This window comes from Felis catus, chromosome D3 (genome assembly GCF_018350175.1).
Source record: "Felis catus isolate Fca126 chromosome D3, F.catus_Fca126_mat1.0, whole genome shotgun sequence".
Lineage (NCBI taxonomy): Eukaryota > Metazoa > Chordata > Mammalia > Carnivora > Felidae > Felis > Felis catus.
Genome location: NC_058379.1, coordinates 24,514,782 through 24,530,257, shown reverse-complemented (window position 1 = coordinate 24,530,257; position 15,476 = coordinate 24,514,782). Strand labels below are relative to the sequence as shown.

General features: G+C 40.7%; 1 protein-coding gene and 1 long non-coding RNA gene across 5 annotated transcripts in view; one reads left to right on the top strand and one right to left on the bottom strand.

The window, feature by feature from the left end:
* Positions 1-15,476, bottom strand: part of TTC28 (tetratricopeptide repeat domain 28) — a 627,778-nt gene that overhangs the window by 70,721 nt on the left and 541,581 nt on the right. The gene's annotated exons all lie outside the window — the stretch shown is intronic.
* LOC102899825 lies at positions 10,206-12,299 on the top strand. The gene is made up of 3 exons (XR_002737244.2): positions 10,206-10,399; positions 10,952-10,987; positions 11,689-12,299. It is a non-coding gene; the product is annotated as an uncharacterized LOC102899825 (long non-coding RNA).

Sequence of the window (15,476 nt, the reverse complement as noted above, 5' to 3'; positions counted from 1 at the left end):
TATATGTGCTAAACAAAACAAGCTTTTGTAAGCATCAGAATATACTTGTAGTACATTCCATGTTAGATGAAAGAGATGAAAAGTAAGAATAAGAGAACTGATAATAGTGCCACATAGTGACCCTCTGTCCTGTGCCTGGTATTTTCCTTTTATTATTTTCATCATAATGATCCATCAAGGTAGACGTTATTATTATTCCCAATTCATAGAGCATTTTGTTAAAAGCTCTACAAGATTCAGTCACTTTTGCCCCAGGAAGCCCAGCCAGTCAGTGGAAGAGCTCAGATTTAAACTGGGCTTTCTATCCAACCCTTCCCAACTCCCAAATGGCGTTCTTTCTACACCCCTTTTGTATATAGCCAGCATACCAAAATGTATGAATTCCTTATTCCAAGGATTCCCTAAAATAAATCCTACCACAGAAAAGAAAAAACAAAGATCAGCCATTTTCAAGAATAATTAATTAAGTACAAATTGTGTAAGTAATACCAAAAAAAGAAAAATTGAGTTGGCTATAGGGCTTCTAAAATAATGTCTCAAGTGCTTTTATTTCCTTATGTATATTCAATACTCTATAAAATGTCTACAGATGTGAAAATTATAGTAAATATGTTCTGCAGTCTTAATTGCTAAACGATTACAAACTAACTAAACAAGAGGTGGCAGGTTGCCCTGTGGCTTTATTCATCTCTTTCCGGAGAGCAGCAAAATCATAAAGTCTTCTCCGACACAACAGGTTTCTATGGTTACGCGAGAGGTAAATATATTATATGTCCTGTGCGACGTGAAAGGACCAGCCAGGCGCTGTGTGTGCAGCAGACCCCCAGAGGGAGAGCACTCATGTAGATGGCACTCCACAGCCAGCTAAATATTTGTTTCTAGGTTTACAACAGGGTAGGAGCAGTGCTCGAGAGACTGCCTACATAGCTCGGTGGCTGTATCGGCATGTTGGTCACAAAGAAAGGCAAAGAATGAAATGGCTCCTGCTGTGTCAGCCTTCAGAACCAGGCCTTGGTGAGCCACGTGAGGCAGAGGCTTTATCCATCGTCCCTCTGGATCAGGATGGCCTATCTTCTCCCACTGGGCATCTGCACAGAATCTACTTGGATCCAAATTATTCTGCCAGTGGTCTGCTTTCTCTTTTCTTTCTTTTTTTTTTTAAACCTTAAGGAAGCATAACTCGGTAGTGGCTGCTGAGCAATCAAATAAGGGAAGTAGTTTCCATTCAAGATAGGATAGAGTTGAGAATTACTACCCCTGAATCTAGGATTTACTACATGTATCACGAGAAGCAACAAATTGCAATATCCTGCGTCATTAAGGCTCAGTATAGAATATTGGCAAAATCCAAATTCAAAGAGCAAGGGTAATAACAGCTTAGATCACCCCAGAGCTATTTTTATGGCATGAATTGTGAAGCAATGTTAAATGGAGAAATGCTGCTGCCCATTAAACAGAATCCCTAAAACCCTAGACTGTGGTCTCTCCCTGCTTAACCCTGAAGGGTTTCACAGATTGCCTGCCCTTGACTGCACATATTCCAGAGGCTCAGGATCCTAGAAAGTAGTAACTAAGGCAGCTACATTTATTTTTTCCTTCTTAATGATTAGAGAGAAGAAAAGGAAGGCAGGTCAAGAACTCCTAGGCAAAAAAAGAAGCATGCTCCTTTGGAAAGACTGTTTTTACCCAAAGAAAGTGCCCCCTGGTATCATTTGGAGCAAAGAGTAATGCCTGCTGATGGACACTTTTGCTTTTAAGGTTTTCAGAATACATTAAACGATTCTTTTAAATGTAAATGTAATCTAGTGCTTGTTAGCCAAATGAAGGCTTAAATCCCTGGAACATTTACCCAGTCAGTCAAAAGGGATGATTTGGGTCAGGAAAATAGCATAGGGACCCCTTTAGCAGAAGAAATGGCATATATGCATATCTGGCCCTCCTGAAGAGAATGTAAGGAAGCTGCTTTTCTCAGCTGTCTCCCGGGGTCCAGAAATGTGGCGAAGGCAGGAATGATGAGATGGACCAAAGGGAAGGCAGTGGTAATCCCAGGACGGTCCCGCGTGCAGAAGAGCGCTTGCCGAAACAAGGCCTCCTAATGAGTAGTTTGGATTGATTTGAAGACACGGAAATATCAGGCTGAGGCTGTTGCCAAAGGACCCTCCTGGGTGTCAGACCATCTCAGCTGGCTGTTTTCTGCGCCAAACACAACGCAAAACCAACATTTCCGGGCTGAAATACAGGGTTCCAAGTGTGTCATTTGGATTTCATTTTACAACCAGGGTTTGAGCCGGTCTTTGGCCCAGATAAAAAGAAAAGGAGGTGGGGACCAAATCAAAGATGAGATAAGGGTGTTGCAAAGAAACAGAGCAGAGAGAGGATGGTGATGGCTTCCAACTCATGAACCGCCATCTTGTCCCTTTATGTCATGTGATAATCCTGATAAGCAGCCAACACCCCACTGTGGGTTCCCCTCCAGCACATATCTGCTGCTATCATCAATCCCCAGCTCATGTCACTCTAGACCCTCGGAATGTTCCACCCTCTCATTAGATGTCCCACATCACCCCCACCAATAAACTCTGCCTAATACTCACCTCCTGTGTGAAGGCAATCTCTCTGACTACTCCCGATTGCCTTTGAACACCCAGATCCTTTCATCTAACGTTAGCATTTGACGGTTTAATTATGTGAAATATAAGACCGACTTTCTGCTCTAAAATGTTATCATTAGTTTCACAGAAAGGCTGAGAGAGCACCCACAGCAAAGAGAGGGTCCTTGTCTTTGAGGTCACTGTGTTTCTGGAGTGCCATACTGCAGCAAATCTGGGCTGGGTCCATTCTACTGCTTCTGTGTGTTTGGACAAGTTCAGCAAGTCTGGCAAGTGGGTAAAAGCCATGATAAATCAATATATTTAGTAGACAGTGCTGAATGAAAAGCACAGTGAAAAACAGGTAATTTCTATTCATTCATGCATCAAATATTTGCTAAGCCCTGTCCATGCAGAGACAAGAGAGGGCGTTACACAGACACCATCTCTGCCCTCCTAGAGCTGCCGCTCAAGAGAGAGGGACACAAGGAACTACACAAAATAGTGCTGGGTGACCGGTGGGCAGAGGGACACTCAAGCTACACTCGGAGCCCTCAAGAAGCTATGGAATGGTTACTGAAAGACACAAAGGACACAGTCACAAAGCAACTCCATATGTGTGGGACAAAGTGGGACAGAATGGAATGGGCTGCAAGTATGGGCGGTCTTTGGAAAAAAAGAAGAGGCATGCTATTTGTGGAGTTAGAGAAGCTAAGCCCCCTGAAGGACACCAAGGATTTAGATGAATGGAAAGAAAAGAAGAAGAATAGACCTTTGCTGAATGTCTGACAGAGATTAAGGGCTGTGCTAGGAACTTCCTGGACATTCTCCAGTGTTAAGGCTCACAACTCTGTGAAGTAGAGATCAGAATGCCCATGTTACAGAGGTGAAAAGTGAGTCTAAAAAATGTTAAACAATTTGCCTAAAATGGCATAGTTAGTAACTGGTGAGGCCAAGATTTGGCAAAGTTTAATGATTTTCCATCTACCATCCACCTCCCCTCCCTCTCTCCCCATTACCATCACTGTCCACACAAGGCTTCTCTATCCAACACCCACCTGGCACCCATCCCGTCATCCCTAGGTCCCACTCATGGTTCTTTCCCCACTGGCAACTATTCTAATGTGTTTACTGCATATAATTTTGTCTGAACTTCTACCCCTAAATCTAGACATAGGCATTTTAATCATGTAAGTGATACTGTATTATACATTTTATCCTCTTATTTTTCCATGATGTTTTTAAGATACACATGTCCATGTTGCAGTTCTACATTTTCCCAAAAACTCTACTATGAGAAAATTAAACATAAAGGAAACTTGAAAGAATTTTATAATAAATACCCAAATACTTATTGCCTAGATTCTAACATTAACATTTTAGTAAAATCGCTTTATTGCATATCTATCCAACGATTTTTCTCTTTCCATTCATAAACTCACTTTGTATTTTGGATGCAACTCAAAATAAATTTACAGGCTTCAATTAAAGTTCCCCTAAATACTTCAGAAGGTATGTTACTGGAGTACAATATTTGTTTATAGTTTTTAATTTAAAATTTATATACAGTAAAAAAGTAAAAAACAATTACATAAAAAGGACTGCACAAATCTCAACGTACATTCAAAGATTTCTGACAAAAGTATGCACTGGGTCCAAAAACCTATCAAGATATAGAGTATTAGTCTCCCCCTAGAAAGTTCCTTCAGCTTTCTTCCTAGTTAATCTCTGCCCTCACCACCCCAGAGGCAAACACTGTTCTGATTTTTTTCCACCATAGATCCATTAAGCATGTTCTATAACTTCCGATAAATGGAATCATACAGTACATATTCTTCTGTAGAAGGCTTTCAGGCAGTAAAGTATTTTTGAGATTCATCCATGCCATTGTCTGTATCCGCAGGTTGTTGCTTTTGATTGTTGAGTACGACTATACTATATGACTCCTGTTGATAGACATCTGAGCTGTTTCTCGTTTTGGGATGTTATGAATAGCGCTGCTAATAACATTCACATAGAATCCTTTTTGTGAACGTAGATTTTCATTTTCCTTGCGTAAATACCTAGGAGTGAAACTGCCGGCACATAGGGTAGATATATGTTTAGTTTCATAAAAGCTGCTGGAACTTTTTCCAGGGTGAATATATATTTATAGCCACTCCAATAATACATGAATGTTCCTGACACCTCACCAATGTTTGTGTTGTCAGTCTTTTAAATCTGATCCATTCTGGTGGGAATGTGGTATTCTCTTGTGGTTTAACCTACATTTCCTTGATGACACGTGATGGTAAATATTTTTTGGATGGGCACATTGCCATTGTCACATAACTTTATGAGCTGTATGTTTGAAACTTTCTCCATTTTTAAATTGGATTGTTTGCCATCTTACCATTGAGTTGTAGGAACTCTTCACATATTCTGGGGTACCAGTCTTTTGTCAGATATATGATTTGTAGCTTGATTATTCATTTTATTCATGATGTCTTTTTAGGGACATTGAGCATTAAACTTTGATGAAACCTAATGTATACTTTTTTCTTTTATACCTATTATTTTTTATGACCTGTCTACCCCTAAATCAAGAATGTACTTTCCTCTGATATTTTCGGCTATTATGTTAAAGTGTATGATCTATCTTGAATTGACTTCTGTGTTTGGTACGAGGTAAGAGTTGAGATTCATTTTTTTTTCTCATGGGGATACCCATTTGTTCTAGCATCATTTGTTGAAAAGACTTTTCTTTCCCCCATTGGATTGCTTTGGCATCTCTGTCAAAAATCAAATGACCATTTAAGTGTAGGTCTGTATCTGGGCTCTCTATTCTGCTCTACTGATCTTCTTGTTAATTCTTATGCACCACACTGTCTTGATTACTATAGGTCTATAGTGAATCTTGGAGTCAGGTGGTATAAATCCTACTACTTTATTTTTTTTCAATATTGCTGTGGGTATTCTAGGTCAAGGGTCAGCAAACTTTTATCTAGAGCCAGATGGCCATATGGTGTGTGTCATAACTACCCAACACTGCCATTACAGCATAAAAGTAGCTACAGATGATATGTAAACAAATGAGTGCGGCTGTTCCAATAAAAGTTTATTTACAAAACTGGCGGGTCCACAGGCCATAGTTTATGAACCTCTCTGTACTAGGTCCTTTGCATTTCCATGTAAATTTTAGGACGGCTTATCAATTTGGGGATTATGATTGGTATAATGTTGAACCAATAAATGACTTAGGGGGAATTATCATCTTAACAGTACTGAGTCTTCCAATATGTTAATACAGTCAAGTATATTGACTGATTTTTTAATGTTAAACCACCCTTGAATTCCTGGGATAAACCCTACTTGGTCATGCTACATTGTTTGCTAATGTTTTGCTAAATATTTTTGCACCTGTGTTCATGAGGGATATTCTTCTGTGATTTTTTTTTCCTGATATCATTGTCAGATTTTTGTCTCATAGTACAAATGAAAGAGCATTTCCCCTTCTACTTTCTGAAAGGATTTGTATAAAATGGTGGGGTTTTTCTTAACTCTTTGATAGAATTAATCAGTGAAACCATCCAGGCTTTAAGCGAGCTTGTTGTTAAAAGGTTTTTTAATGAGTTAAAATTTCTCTAATAGATATGGGGCTATTCATATTTTGTTTCATCTGGTATTGGTTTTGGTACAATGCATTTTTCAAGGAATTTTTCCATTTCATTTTAGTTGCCATATTAATTGGTCCATAATATTCTCCTATCCTTTCAGTGTCCATAAGATCTGAAGCAATTATGTTTCTTTCAGCTCTTACATTCATAATTCATGCTCTGTCTCTTCTTAGCCAGGCTCACTAGGGGTTTATCAATTGTTTTCTCTTTTCAAAGAAGCAATTTCTGGCTTGGTGATTTTTTTCTACAATGCTTTTCTGTTTTCTCTTTCACTGATTCTGCTTTTATCCTTATCATTTCCTTCTTTCTAATTCACTTTGGGTTTGCTGTGTTCTTCTAACTTTTCTAGGTGTAAACGTAGGTCATTGACTTTCCATCTTTCCCTATTTGTTATATAAATATTTAAAGCTATAAATGTCCCTCTATGTGGGTTTAGCTACAGGTCACAAATTTTGATATGTTGATTTTCATGACCATTTATTAGAAATATTTTTTAAATTTCCTTTTTGTTTCCTCTTTGACCTATGGATTATTTAGAAGTGTGTTTAATTTCCAAATATCTGAAATCAGAACACATGCTCTATAGTATTTCAATAATTAATTTATTGAGATTGGTTTTATGATCTATCTTGTTAGAGGTACTATAGGGCGCTTGAAAAGAATGTGTATTCTTTGATTTGGGGATGTAGTGGCCCATAAATATAATTAGGTCAAGGTGTTTGATGGTGTTTTTCTATCATCTATGTTTTACTGGTTTTTAGTTTTTTTTTCTAATTGTTTTATCAAATTCTAATTGTTCTCTCAATAAAGAGTAGTGTTTAAATCACCAAATAGAATTGCAGAAATACCTACTGCTCCCTTTAATTCTATCACATTTTCTTCATGTAATTTGAAACTCTGTCACTAGGCAAAAATACATTTATGGTCTTTATGTATTTTGAGTGAATTAATCCTTTTATCATTAAGAAATGTCCCTCTTGGGGTGCCTGGGTGGCTCAGTCGGTTAAGCATCTGACTTTGGCTCAGGTTATGATCTCGTGGTTCACAGGTTCAAGCCTCATGTTGGGCTCTGTACTGACAGCTCAGACAGAGCCTGGAGGCTGCTTCAGATTCTGTGTCTCTCCCCTCTCTGCCCATCCCCTGCTCGTGCTCTGTCTCTCAAAAATGAAAGGAAGAAAGAAAGAAAGAAAGAAAGAAAGAAAGAAAGAAAGAAAGAAAGAAAGAAAGAAAAAGAAAGAAAGAAATGTCCCTCTTTATCTTTGGTAATATTCTGTCCTGAGATCTATTTTATCTGACTGAAGGCACTCCAGTTTTCTTTACACCTCCTGCTAGTGTGGTGTGTCTTTTACCATGAATTTACTTTCAATCTACTTGTAAATAGCAGATATTTTGGTTCTGCTTTAAAAAATCATTTTAACATCTCTTCTTTAATTAGAGTAGTTAATTCCTTAATACTTAATGAAAGTAATAATATGTTGGATGTAAGTCCTACCATTTTATTACTTTCTGTTTGTTCCCTATGGGCTCTTTACCCCTCTTCCCCCTCTCCTACCTTCTTTTGGATTATCTGAATGTTTTCTAAAATTCTGTTTTAATCTACATTGGCTTTTGAGCTATACATCATTTTGTTTTCTAAAGTGGTGGTTCTAGGGATTACAACATACATCCTTTTCAAAGCATCATTTCAAGTAAAAAAGTAGAAACCTTGCAAATGATTGGTCCATTTCACACCACCTCCAGTTTTCATCATATACGGGATATGTCATGCAGCTATAGTATAAACATCATGGAATGCTCTGATTTTTAAATTTGTTTTATAACATCTCTTTAAAAATTTTTTTTTATTATTTTTTTTTGAGAGACAGAGCGCGAGCAGGGGAGGGGCAGAGAGAAAGGGAGACACAGAATCCGAAGCAGGCTCTAGGCTCCGAGATGACAGCATAGAGCCTGACACGGGGCTTAAACTCATAAACTGTGAGATCATGACCTGAACCAAACTCAGATGCTTAACTGACTGAGCCACCCCAGCGCCCCTGTTATATATCGTCTTATGTACTTAAAAAAAAAAAAATAACAGGAAACTGGTCTTTTGTTTTCCATTTCTGGAAAACATCTATTTTCCATTTCTGATGGTCTTTATTTCTTCTTGAAGATACAAGTTTCCACCCAGTATTTCCCTTCAACTGGTGAACTTCTTTGAGTACTCCTTGTAGCTTAGATCTTATGATATAAATACCCTCAGCTTTTTTTGGTTTTAATCTGAAAATATCTTTATTTTGCCTTCATTTTTGAAACATTCTTTTGCTCTTTATGGAATTTTTTTTTTAAGTTTACTTATTTATTTTTGGAAGAGAGAAGAGACAGCGTGTGCACGTGAGGCAGAGAGAGGGAGGGGGAGAATCCCAAGCAGGCTCCATGCTGTCAGCGCAGAGCCTGACTCAGGGCTCCAACTCGCCAAATTAGATAGTGACCTGAACCGAAATCAGGAGTTGGATGCTTAACTGACTGAGCCACACAGTCACCCCTGCTCTTTATAGAATTTTTGATTGACAGTTTCTTTCTTCAACATTTTAAAGACATCATTCCAAAGCCTTCCGCCCTCCATTCTTTCTAATTAGAAATTCATGTCACTTGAATCACTGTTCCCTTCTGAGTAATGTTGATTTGCTCTGGCTGCTTTCAGAATTTTCTCTATCTTATTCACAAAAGTTTGGCTTACGATGTACCAAAGCATGGCTTTTTAAAATTTATGTTGCTTGGGGTTCTCTGAGATTCTTGAATTTTTAAATGTATGCCTTTCACCAGATTTGGGAATGTTTTGATCATCTTCAAATATTTTCCCTACTTCATACTCTCATTCTTTTTTTTCTTGAACTCTGATTATATGCATGTGAGATCTTTTGATATTGTCCCACAGATTTATAAGGCTCTTTTCTTTTCTTTCCCTCTAATCTTTTTATCTCTCCTAAAATTAGATATTTCCCACTGGTCTATCTTCAAGTTTACTCTTTCCTGTGCCAGTCCCATTCTGTTGTTAAGCTCATCCAGTGAATTTTTAATTTTAGATATTATTATTTTTCAGTTTTAAAATTTCCACAGTGTTCTTTTTCAAAGTTTCTAGTTGTCTGTTGAATTGTATTTTATATGTTTCATTACTTTATGTATATTTGAAATATACCTGATAACATATTTTTATGTATTTTATATATTTATATGTTATTCTGCCTTATATTTTCATTCGTTGTGAGTTATAAACGCTTTGAAATCCCTAATTCCAACAGTGGCATCATCTCAAGGTTGGTTATCAGTTGACTGTCTTTTCTCTTAGAATGGAGTCCCCTTTTCCTGCTTCTTTAAACGTCAACTAATTGTTCAGTGTATCCAGGACATTGTGAAAGTTAAGATGTGAATTCTGTTACTTTCCTCTAAAGAGTATTGATCTTGTTGTTGTTGTTGTTGTTGTTGTTGTTAAGTAGGCACTTGACTTGATGGGATTCAGGTGGAAAAATCTGTCTCTTGAGTACCAATTCAAATCTCAGTTTTGTTCTATCTTTAGCCAGAATCTGTCCCAAGCATTTGCAGTTCAGGGGTCGGCCAGACATGCGGGCAGAGTTTCTACGCAGGCTGTAGTGGCCCTGAATACTGTCATCTTACTTTTCAGACCGGAACGGCTGCAGCGTTCTGTCGAAGCTTTAAATGCCACATGTGGCTGCTGAGGGTGGTCTGATCTTAGGCTAAAAGCCACAAAAATGGCAAACGCCCTCCGTGCCATCTCTCTCTTCCGTGTTTTGACGCCCGTCCGGAATCTGCTTGCATGTGTTCACTCTCTAGTACCTTCAGGTAGGTGGTTTCGCCTCCCCGCCTAAGATCTTAGTTGTCACCTGTGGGAGGACTGTCCTGGAAGGAACTTCTTTTGCCCCGGAAATACCGGAAGTGGAACCATTACGACGCGTCCCCGCACAATGTGCAGTGGTGCACTTCCGCCCTTGACCTAGCCGCTCTGCCGGGCACGGAGGCCCAGCTTGATTTCAACTCCCCGGTGACATAAACAACGCATTCCGGTGCCTTTCCACCACGCGTGTCTGTGGCAGCAAGGCATCTGAGCGAAGATTCCACCCCAAACAAAAGCAAAGGGCCGGCACGCGAGGAGGCAGAGTAAGTGCTGAAATGAGTCACCACAGCCTTGTCATCAGGGGAGCGGCAGGAGGGCTGCGGTTTAGGAGAGTCCTTGTCCCTGCGGGGGGGGGGGGGGGGTTGTTGTCCTGGACAGCACAGAGACTGGGGCCCACGAATCTGTCCGGTGTCGTTTCTGAGCTCAGCTGTGACGGGGTATGAACCAGGAGAAGCATGGTGGGCAGGGCCAGGGGTAGATGTAGAACTGACAGGGGCGGACTGCTGTTTCTGTGGAAGAGGGACGGGTGCACTACTGCTGGGCGCTTGAAATTTAGTTTGCGAGGCTGCCCTCAGAAGCGCGAAGATGAGAGAGTGGAAGGAATGTACTAGAGCTCCGTGTCTGTGGTTTGGTATCTCGGGAGGCTGATGGTATCACTGACACCACAGATGGGGGAGAGAGAATGACTTCAGGCTGGGAAGGAGTCTCCCAACAACCTCCCGGGCCTGACTTCAAACCTCTCTGATTCCATGTTTCCGAGTGTGGTTTTATGATCCCGTTATTTATGTTCTCAAGCTTATTTGTGTTACTTCTAGGCCTTCATCTTGATGGTAACAGCCTGAAACCAGGAAGTAAGCTTTTACTTCTTTAATATTCGATGGGATTTTTTTTTTTTTGGTATTTATTTTTTAATGTTTATTTGTTTTTGAGAGAGAGAGAGACAGAGCACGAGCGGGGGAGGGGCAGAGACAGAGACAGAGACACAGATTCCGAAGCAGGCTCCAGGCTCTGAGCTGTCAGCACAGAACCCGCCGTGGGACTCGAACTCACAAGTCGTGAGATCATGACCTGAGCCACCCAGGTGCCCCTATATTCTATGATAATTTTAACAGAGTTCAACACTGGAGTTTTTGTCATCTTCTTAATAACTACTAATAATCAAGACTTGTACCACTCTGTTGGATCTTTAAATAAATAAAGTATCTCTGTCACAGGGATAATAACCATTTCTGCTCTGGCCACCCAATCTAGGAGGCAACACTGCGTGGCAGAAATAGGCATAGATCTGGATTTGAATTCCAGCTCTACCACTTTCAAGTTGTATAACCACTGGCAGCTTACTTCATCTCTCTGTGCCTTAGTTTCCTCAACTGTAAAATGGGTTAATACCATCCAGCTGACAAGGCTGTGCGGCATCAAATGACATTTGTAAAGCACCTGGCACAATGCCTAGAACAGAGAAGGGCTGAGGTTGGTTATAATGAGATATTTTTCTTGGGGTGGGTCGTTAACGACCCCTCACAGTACTGCTTCTTCCAATATTTTATTGCAGGTGAGAAACAAAAGGATTTCTAAAATCAGAACAGAGTCCATTTACAACTCTAAGTGTGTGGTCATGGAGAAGAATCCCCCTCACATCAGACCTGCATCACTGGACAGAAGTATGAACTCAAGGGGGAACAATTGAGCATCTCTGGTCTCATGCTGCCACTGATTAGCCGTAAGACATAATGAAAGGCACTTACTTTCTCTTCACCTCAGTTTTATGAGCTGTAAAATGAAGATAATAATACCTGCTCTTACCTATTTTCTAGATTGTAATAAGGGTAGAACGAGACATGGAATAAATATGTTATGGCTATAAAATATCAGGTAAAAATCAATGTTTTATTGTTAAACAGGCCTGATTCCCCTCCCCCAAATAACTTCAAACTTTTAACATCAGCTCCGAGTTGAGAAGTAAGGTTGCAAAATAGGTTTACTGCACGTATTGTCAAATACTATGGCTGCCATCCAGAAGCAAGGAGACAGACGAATCAAGAGTGAGTGGGTGGGACACCTGGGTGACTGAGTCGGTTAAGTGTCTGACTTTGGCTCAGGTCATGATCTCACACTCCGTGAGTTCAAGCCCTGCTTCGGGCTCTGTGCTGATGGCTCAGAGCCCGGAGCCTGCTTCAGATTCTGTGTCTCCCCTTCTTTCTGCACCTCTCCTGCTCTCTCTCTCTCTCTCTCTCTCTCTCTCTCTCTCTCTCTCTCAAAAATAAATAAGCATTGAAAAAAAAAAAGAGTGAAGGGCTGAGATTTCTTGTCTGGAAAGGTACCGAGGAAACTGTAACACTGGCAACTCCAAGAAGGAGAATTAGGTGGTAAGAAAAAGAGATGAGAGGGAGGTCGTTCACCATTTTCCCTCTGGAACGCTTGAATTTTGTACCATGTGTGCATACAACTTCTTCAAAACCAAAAATAAAAATGTAAATAATGAGTGAATAGGAGATGAATGTTACGAGAGCTATCAGGCATCAATGCATCATTTTGATACATTATAGTCAGGAATGTGTGGCCTTCCTTATCACATCCAGAAACCAACGGTGCCTCCAGAATTCTGGCCAGGCCACCCCCTTGCATAGAGTCTTGGCAGCAGCCGCTAAACCTCACGAGGCCAGCCAGGCTGAACTCTTACCACGCAAGGGTATTTCCTTTCAGTGATTATGGACACACGTTCTCTTCCCAGAGTGGCACATGCAAGGGTCATTATGCTTCCCACCAAGATGAGATTCTTCCAAAGAAGGAAGTGGAAACCCATGGATGCAGAAGAAAGTACTGGTTATTCTGCCACAGTTCATGATCTACATACTTAGCCCTCGGTTCTTTCTCCACTGACTTGGTGTGTGCTCTGAGGTCACTGAGAACCTTTAACCTAAGTTAGCGGACATTCTTTCCAGACTGCGCTGCCATAATGACATCATTATTCTTCATAAAATGATCGGGCCAACAAGCGTCAGGCATGCTGTGATCATTTTTCATTTAAGAAAACACCCTATAAGGCCATAATAATTTAAGAAAACATGTTTTCTAAGCTAAACTGAGGGCCCGTGAGCTTCTTTGACAGCTCTGCGGCTGTAATATTTTAGGACAGCTCACATATTACTCCTCCTCTGCCCTGCAGAAAAAGGAGACCATTTCTTCCTACTGTTTTCTTTATTTTTTACTGACACCATGACGAAAGTATTCAATTTTAATTCTTTTTTTTTTAATATGAAATTTATTGTCAAATTGGTTTCCATACAATACCCAGTGCTCATCCCAACAGGTGCTCTCTTCAATGCCCATCACCCACCCTCCCCTCCCTCCCATCCCCCATCAACGCTCAGTTTATTCTCAGTTTTTAAGAGTCTCTTATGGTTTGGCTCCCTCCCTCTCTAACTTTTTTGTTTTTTTCCTTCCCCTCCCCCATGGTCTTCTGTTAAGTTTCTCAGGATCCACATAAGAGTGAAAACATATGGTATCTGTCTTTCTCTGTATGACTTATTTCACTTAGCAGAACACTCTCCAGTTCCATCCACGTTGCTACAAAGGGCCATATTTCATTCTTACTCATTGCCAAGTAGTATTCCATTGTGTATATAAACCACAATTTCTTTATCCATTCATCAGTTGATGGACATTTAGGCTCTTTCCATAATCTGGCCATTGTTGAACGTGCTGATATAAATTTTAGGGTACAAGTGCCCCTATGCATCAGCACTCCTGTATTCCTAGCAGTGCTATTGCTGGGTCATAGGGTAGATCTATTTTTAATTTTTTGTGTAAATAGGCTAGAAAGAGACTTTGGTACCATTTCAGATGGTAGGCTGTCTCTGAGTCAGGCCCTGGTTGTGGCTGGTGGTTTGAAAGAGAAGAGGTTTTGAGGGCGCCTGGGTGGCTCAGTCGGTTGAGTGTCTAACTTCGGCTCAGGTCATGATCTCATGGTTTGTGGGTTCGAGCCTTGTGTTGGGCTCACAGAGCCTGCTTTGGGTTCTCTGTCTCCCTCTCTCTCTTTGCCCCTCCCCCTCTCATGCTCTGTCTCAAAAATAAATAAACATTAAAAAAAGATTGGGAAAAAAAAAAAGCGAAGGGGTTTGGGTTTGCACTGCGCATGGCTAAAACCTTGCTGGTCCCCCTGAATATTTATCCTGGATAGGTAATTTTCCACCAACACAAAGACATTACTTAGGAAAGGTACATATTTTATGCATGACTTACTCTTAGAGCATTTGCTAGACCAACTTAGAATATTATTTCCTGGTTTCCTCTAAAACTAGAAAGTGAACCTTCCCCCACTGGCATGCACAGTATTTCTTGCTTGAAGGCTCAACATGACTTTTAACTGTCCAGCAGGTTTTTAAAATGGTTCTCTTCTTTTCCTTAAAATAATAGACAATGTAAAATATTTAACCCAAGAGCCTCAGGCAGAAAGGGCAAAATGATCTTGAGATCTCACTGGACAATTTGGACCACAGGTTTTTCTCAGATGCGAACATCTGGCCCCTGGCTACAGGGAGAGCCACCCTGACCCCCACCCCCCTCCGCCTGCGTCCACATAACATCTGGCTCCTTTGCACCTGTAATAACAGGGTATTTGGGTCAACGTTCTTCCGATACTTTATATTTCGACTGTGTTGCCGTCCCCACATCTCCTTAAGTGTGGCAGCTCTCCGTCCCTTGCCTCAGCTCATGCTGTGCCCTCCACCTGGATTTCATGCTGCTTTGTTGGCAAGCAAAAACCTGCTGCATCTCGCTTTCAGCTCAAGCAGCACCTCCTCCAGGAAGCCTCTTCTGACTGAGCTCTCCCTGAGGCACAGGTGGCTTCTCTGACCTCTGTGTGTCTCTCCCAATTTTCTCATAATTATTGACAGCTACAGTAATTGGCAATTACATGTAGGCTTATGTGCCCAGCTCTCCTGTACTGCTTTTTGGCATTATTGTTTTATAGTTACAAAAACTCCACGAGATTGAATGCTTGCCCAAGGTCATGCAGCTAGTAAGCAGCAGAGTCAGGATTGGGCATGTTTGTGTATTGTTTCTCTCCTATTAGATGGAGAGCACTGGGCACCTGGGTGGCTCAGTCGGTTAAGCCGAAACTATTAGTTTCGAAACTGCAATAATCTTGCAGTTTTGTGAGTTCGAGCCCCAGGTCAGGCTCTGCAGTGGCAGCATGGAGCCTGCTTGGGATTCTCTCTCTCCCTCTCTCTCTGCCCCTCCCCTACTTGCACTCTGTCTCTCTCAAAATAAATAAATAAATAAATAGACAAATTAAAAAAAAAAGGTGGAGAGCACCTTGCAGCAGGAAATCTATTGATT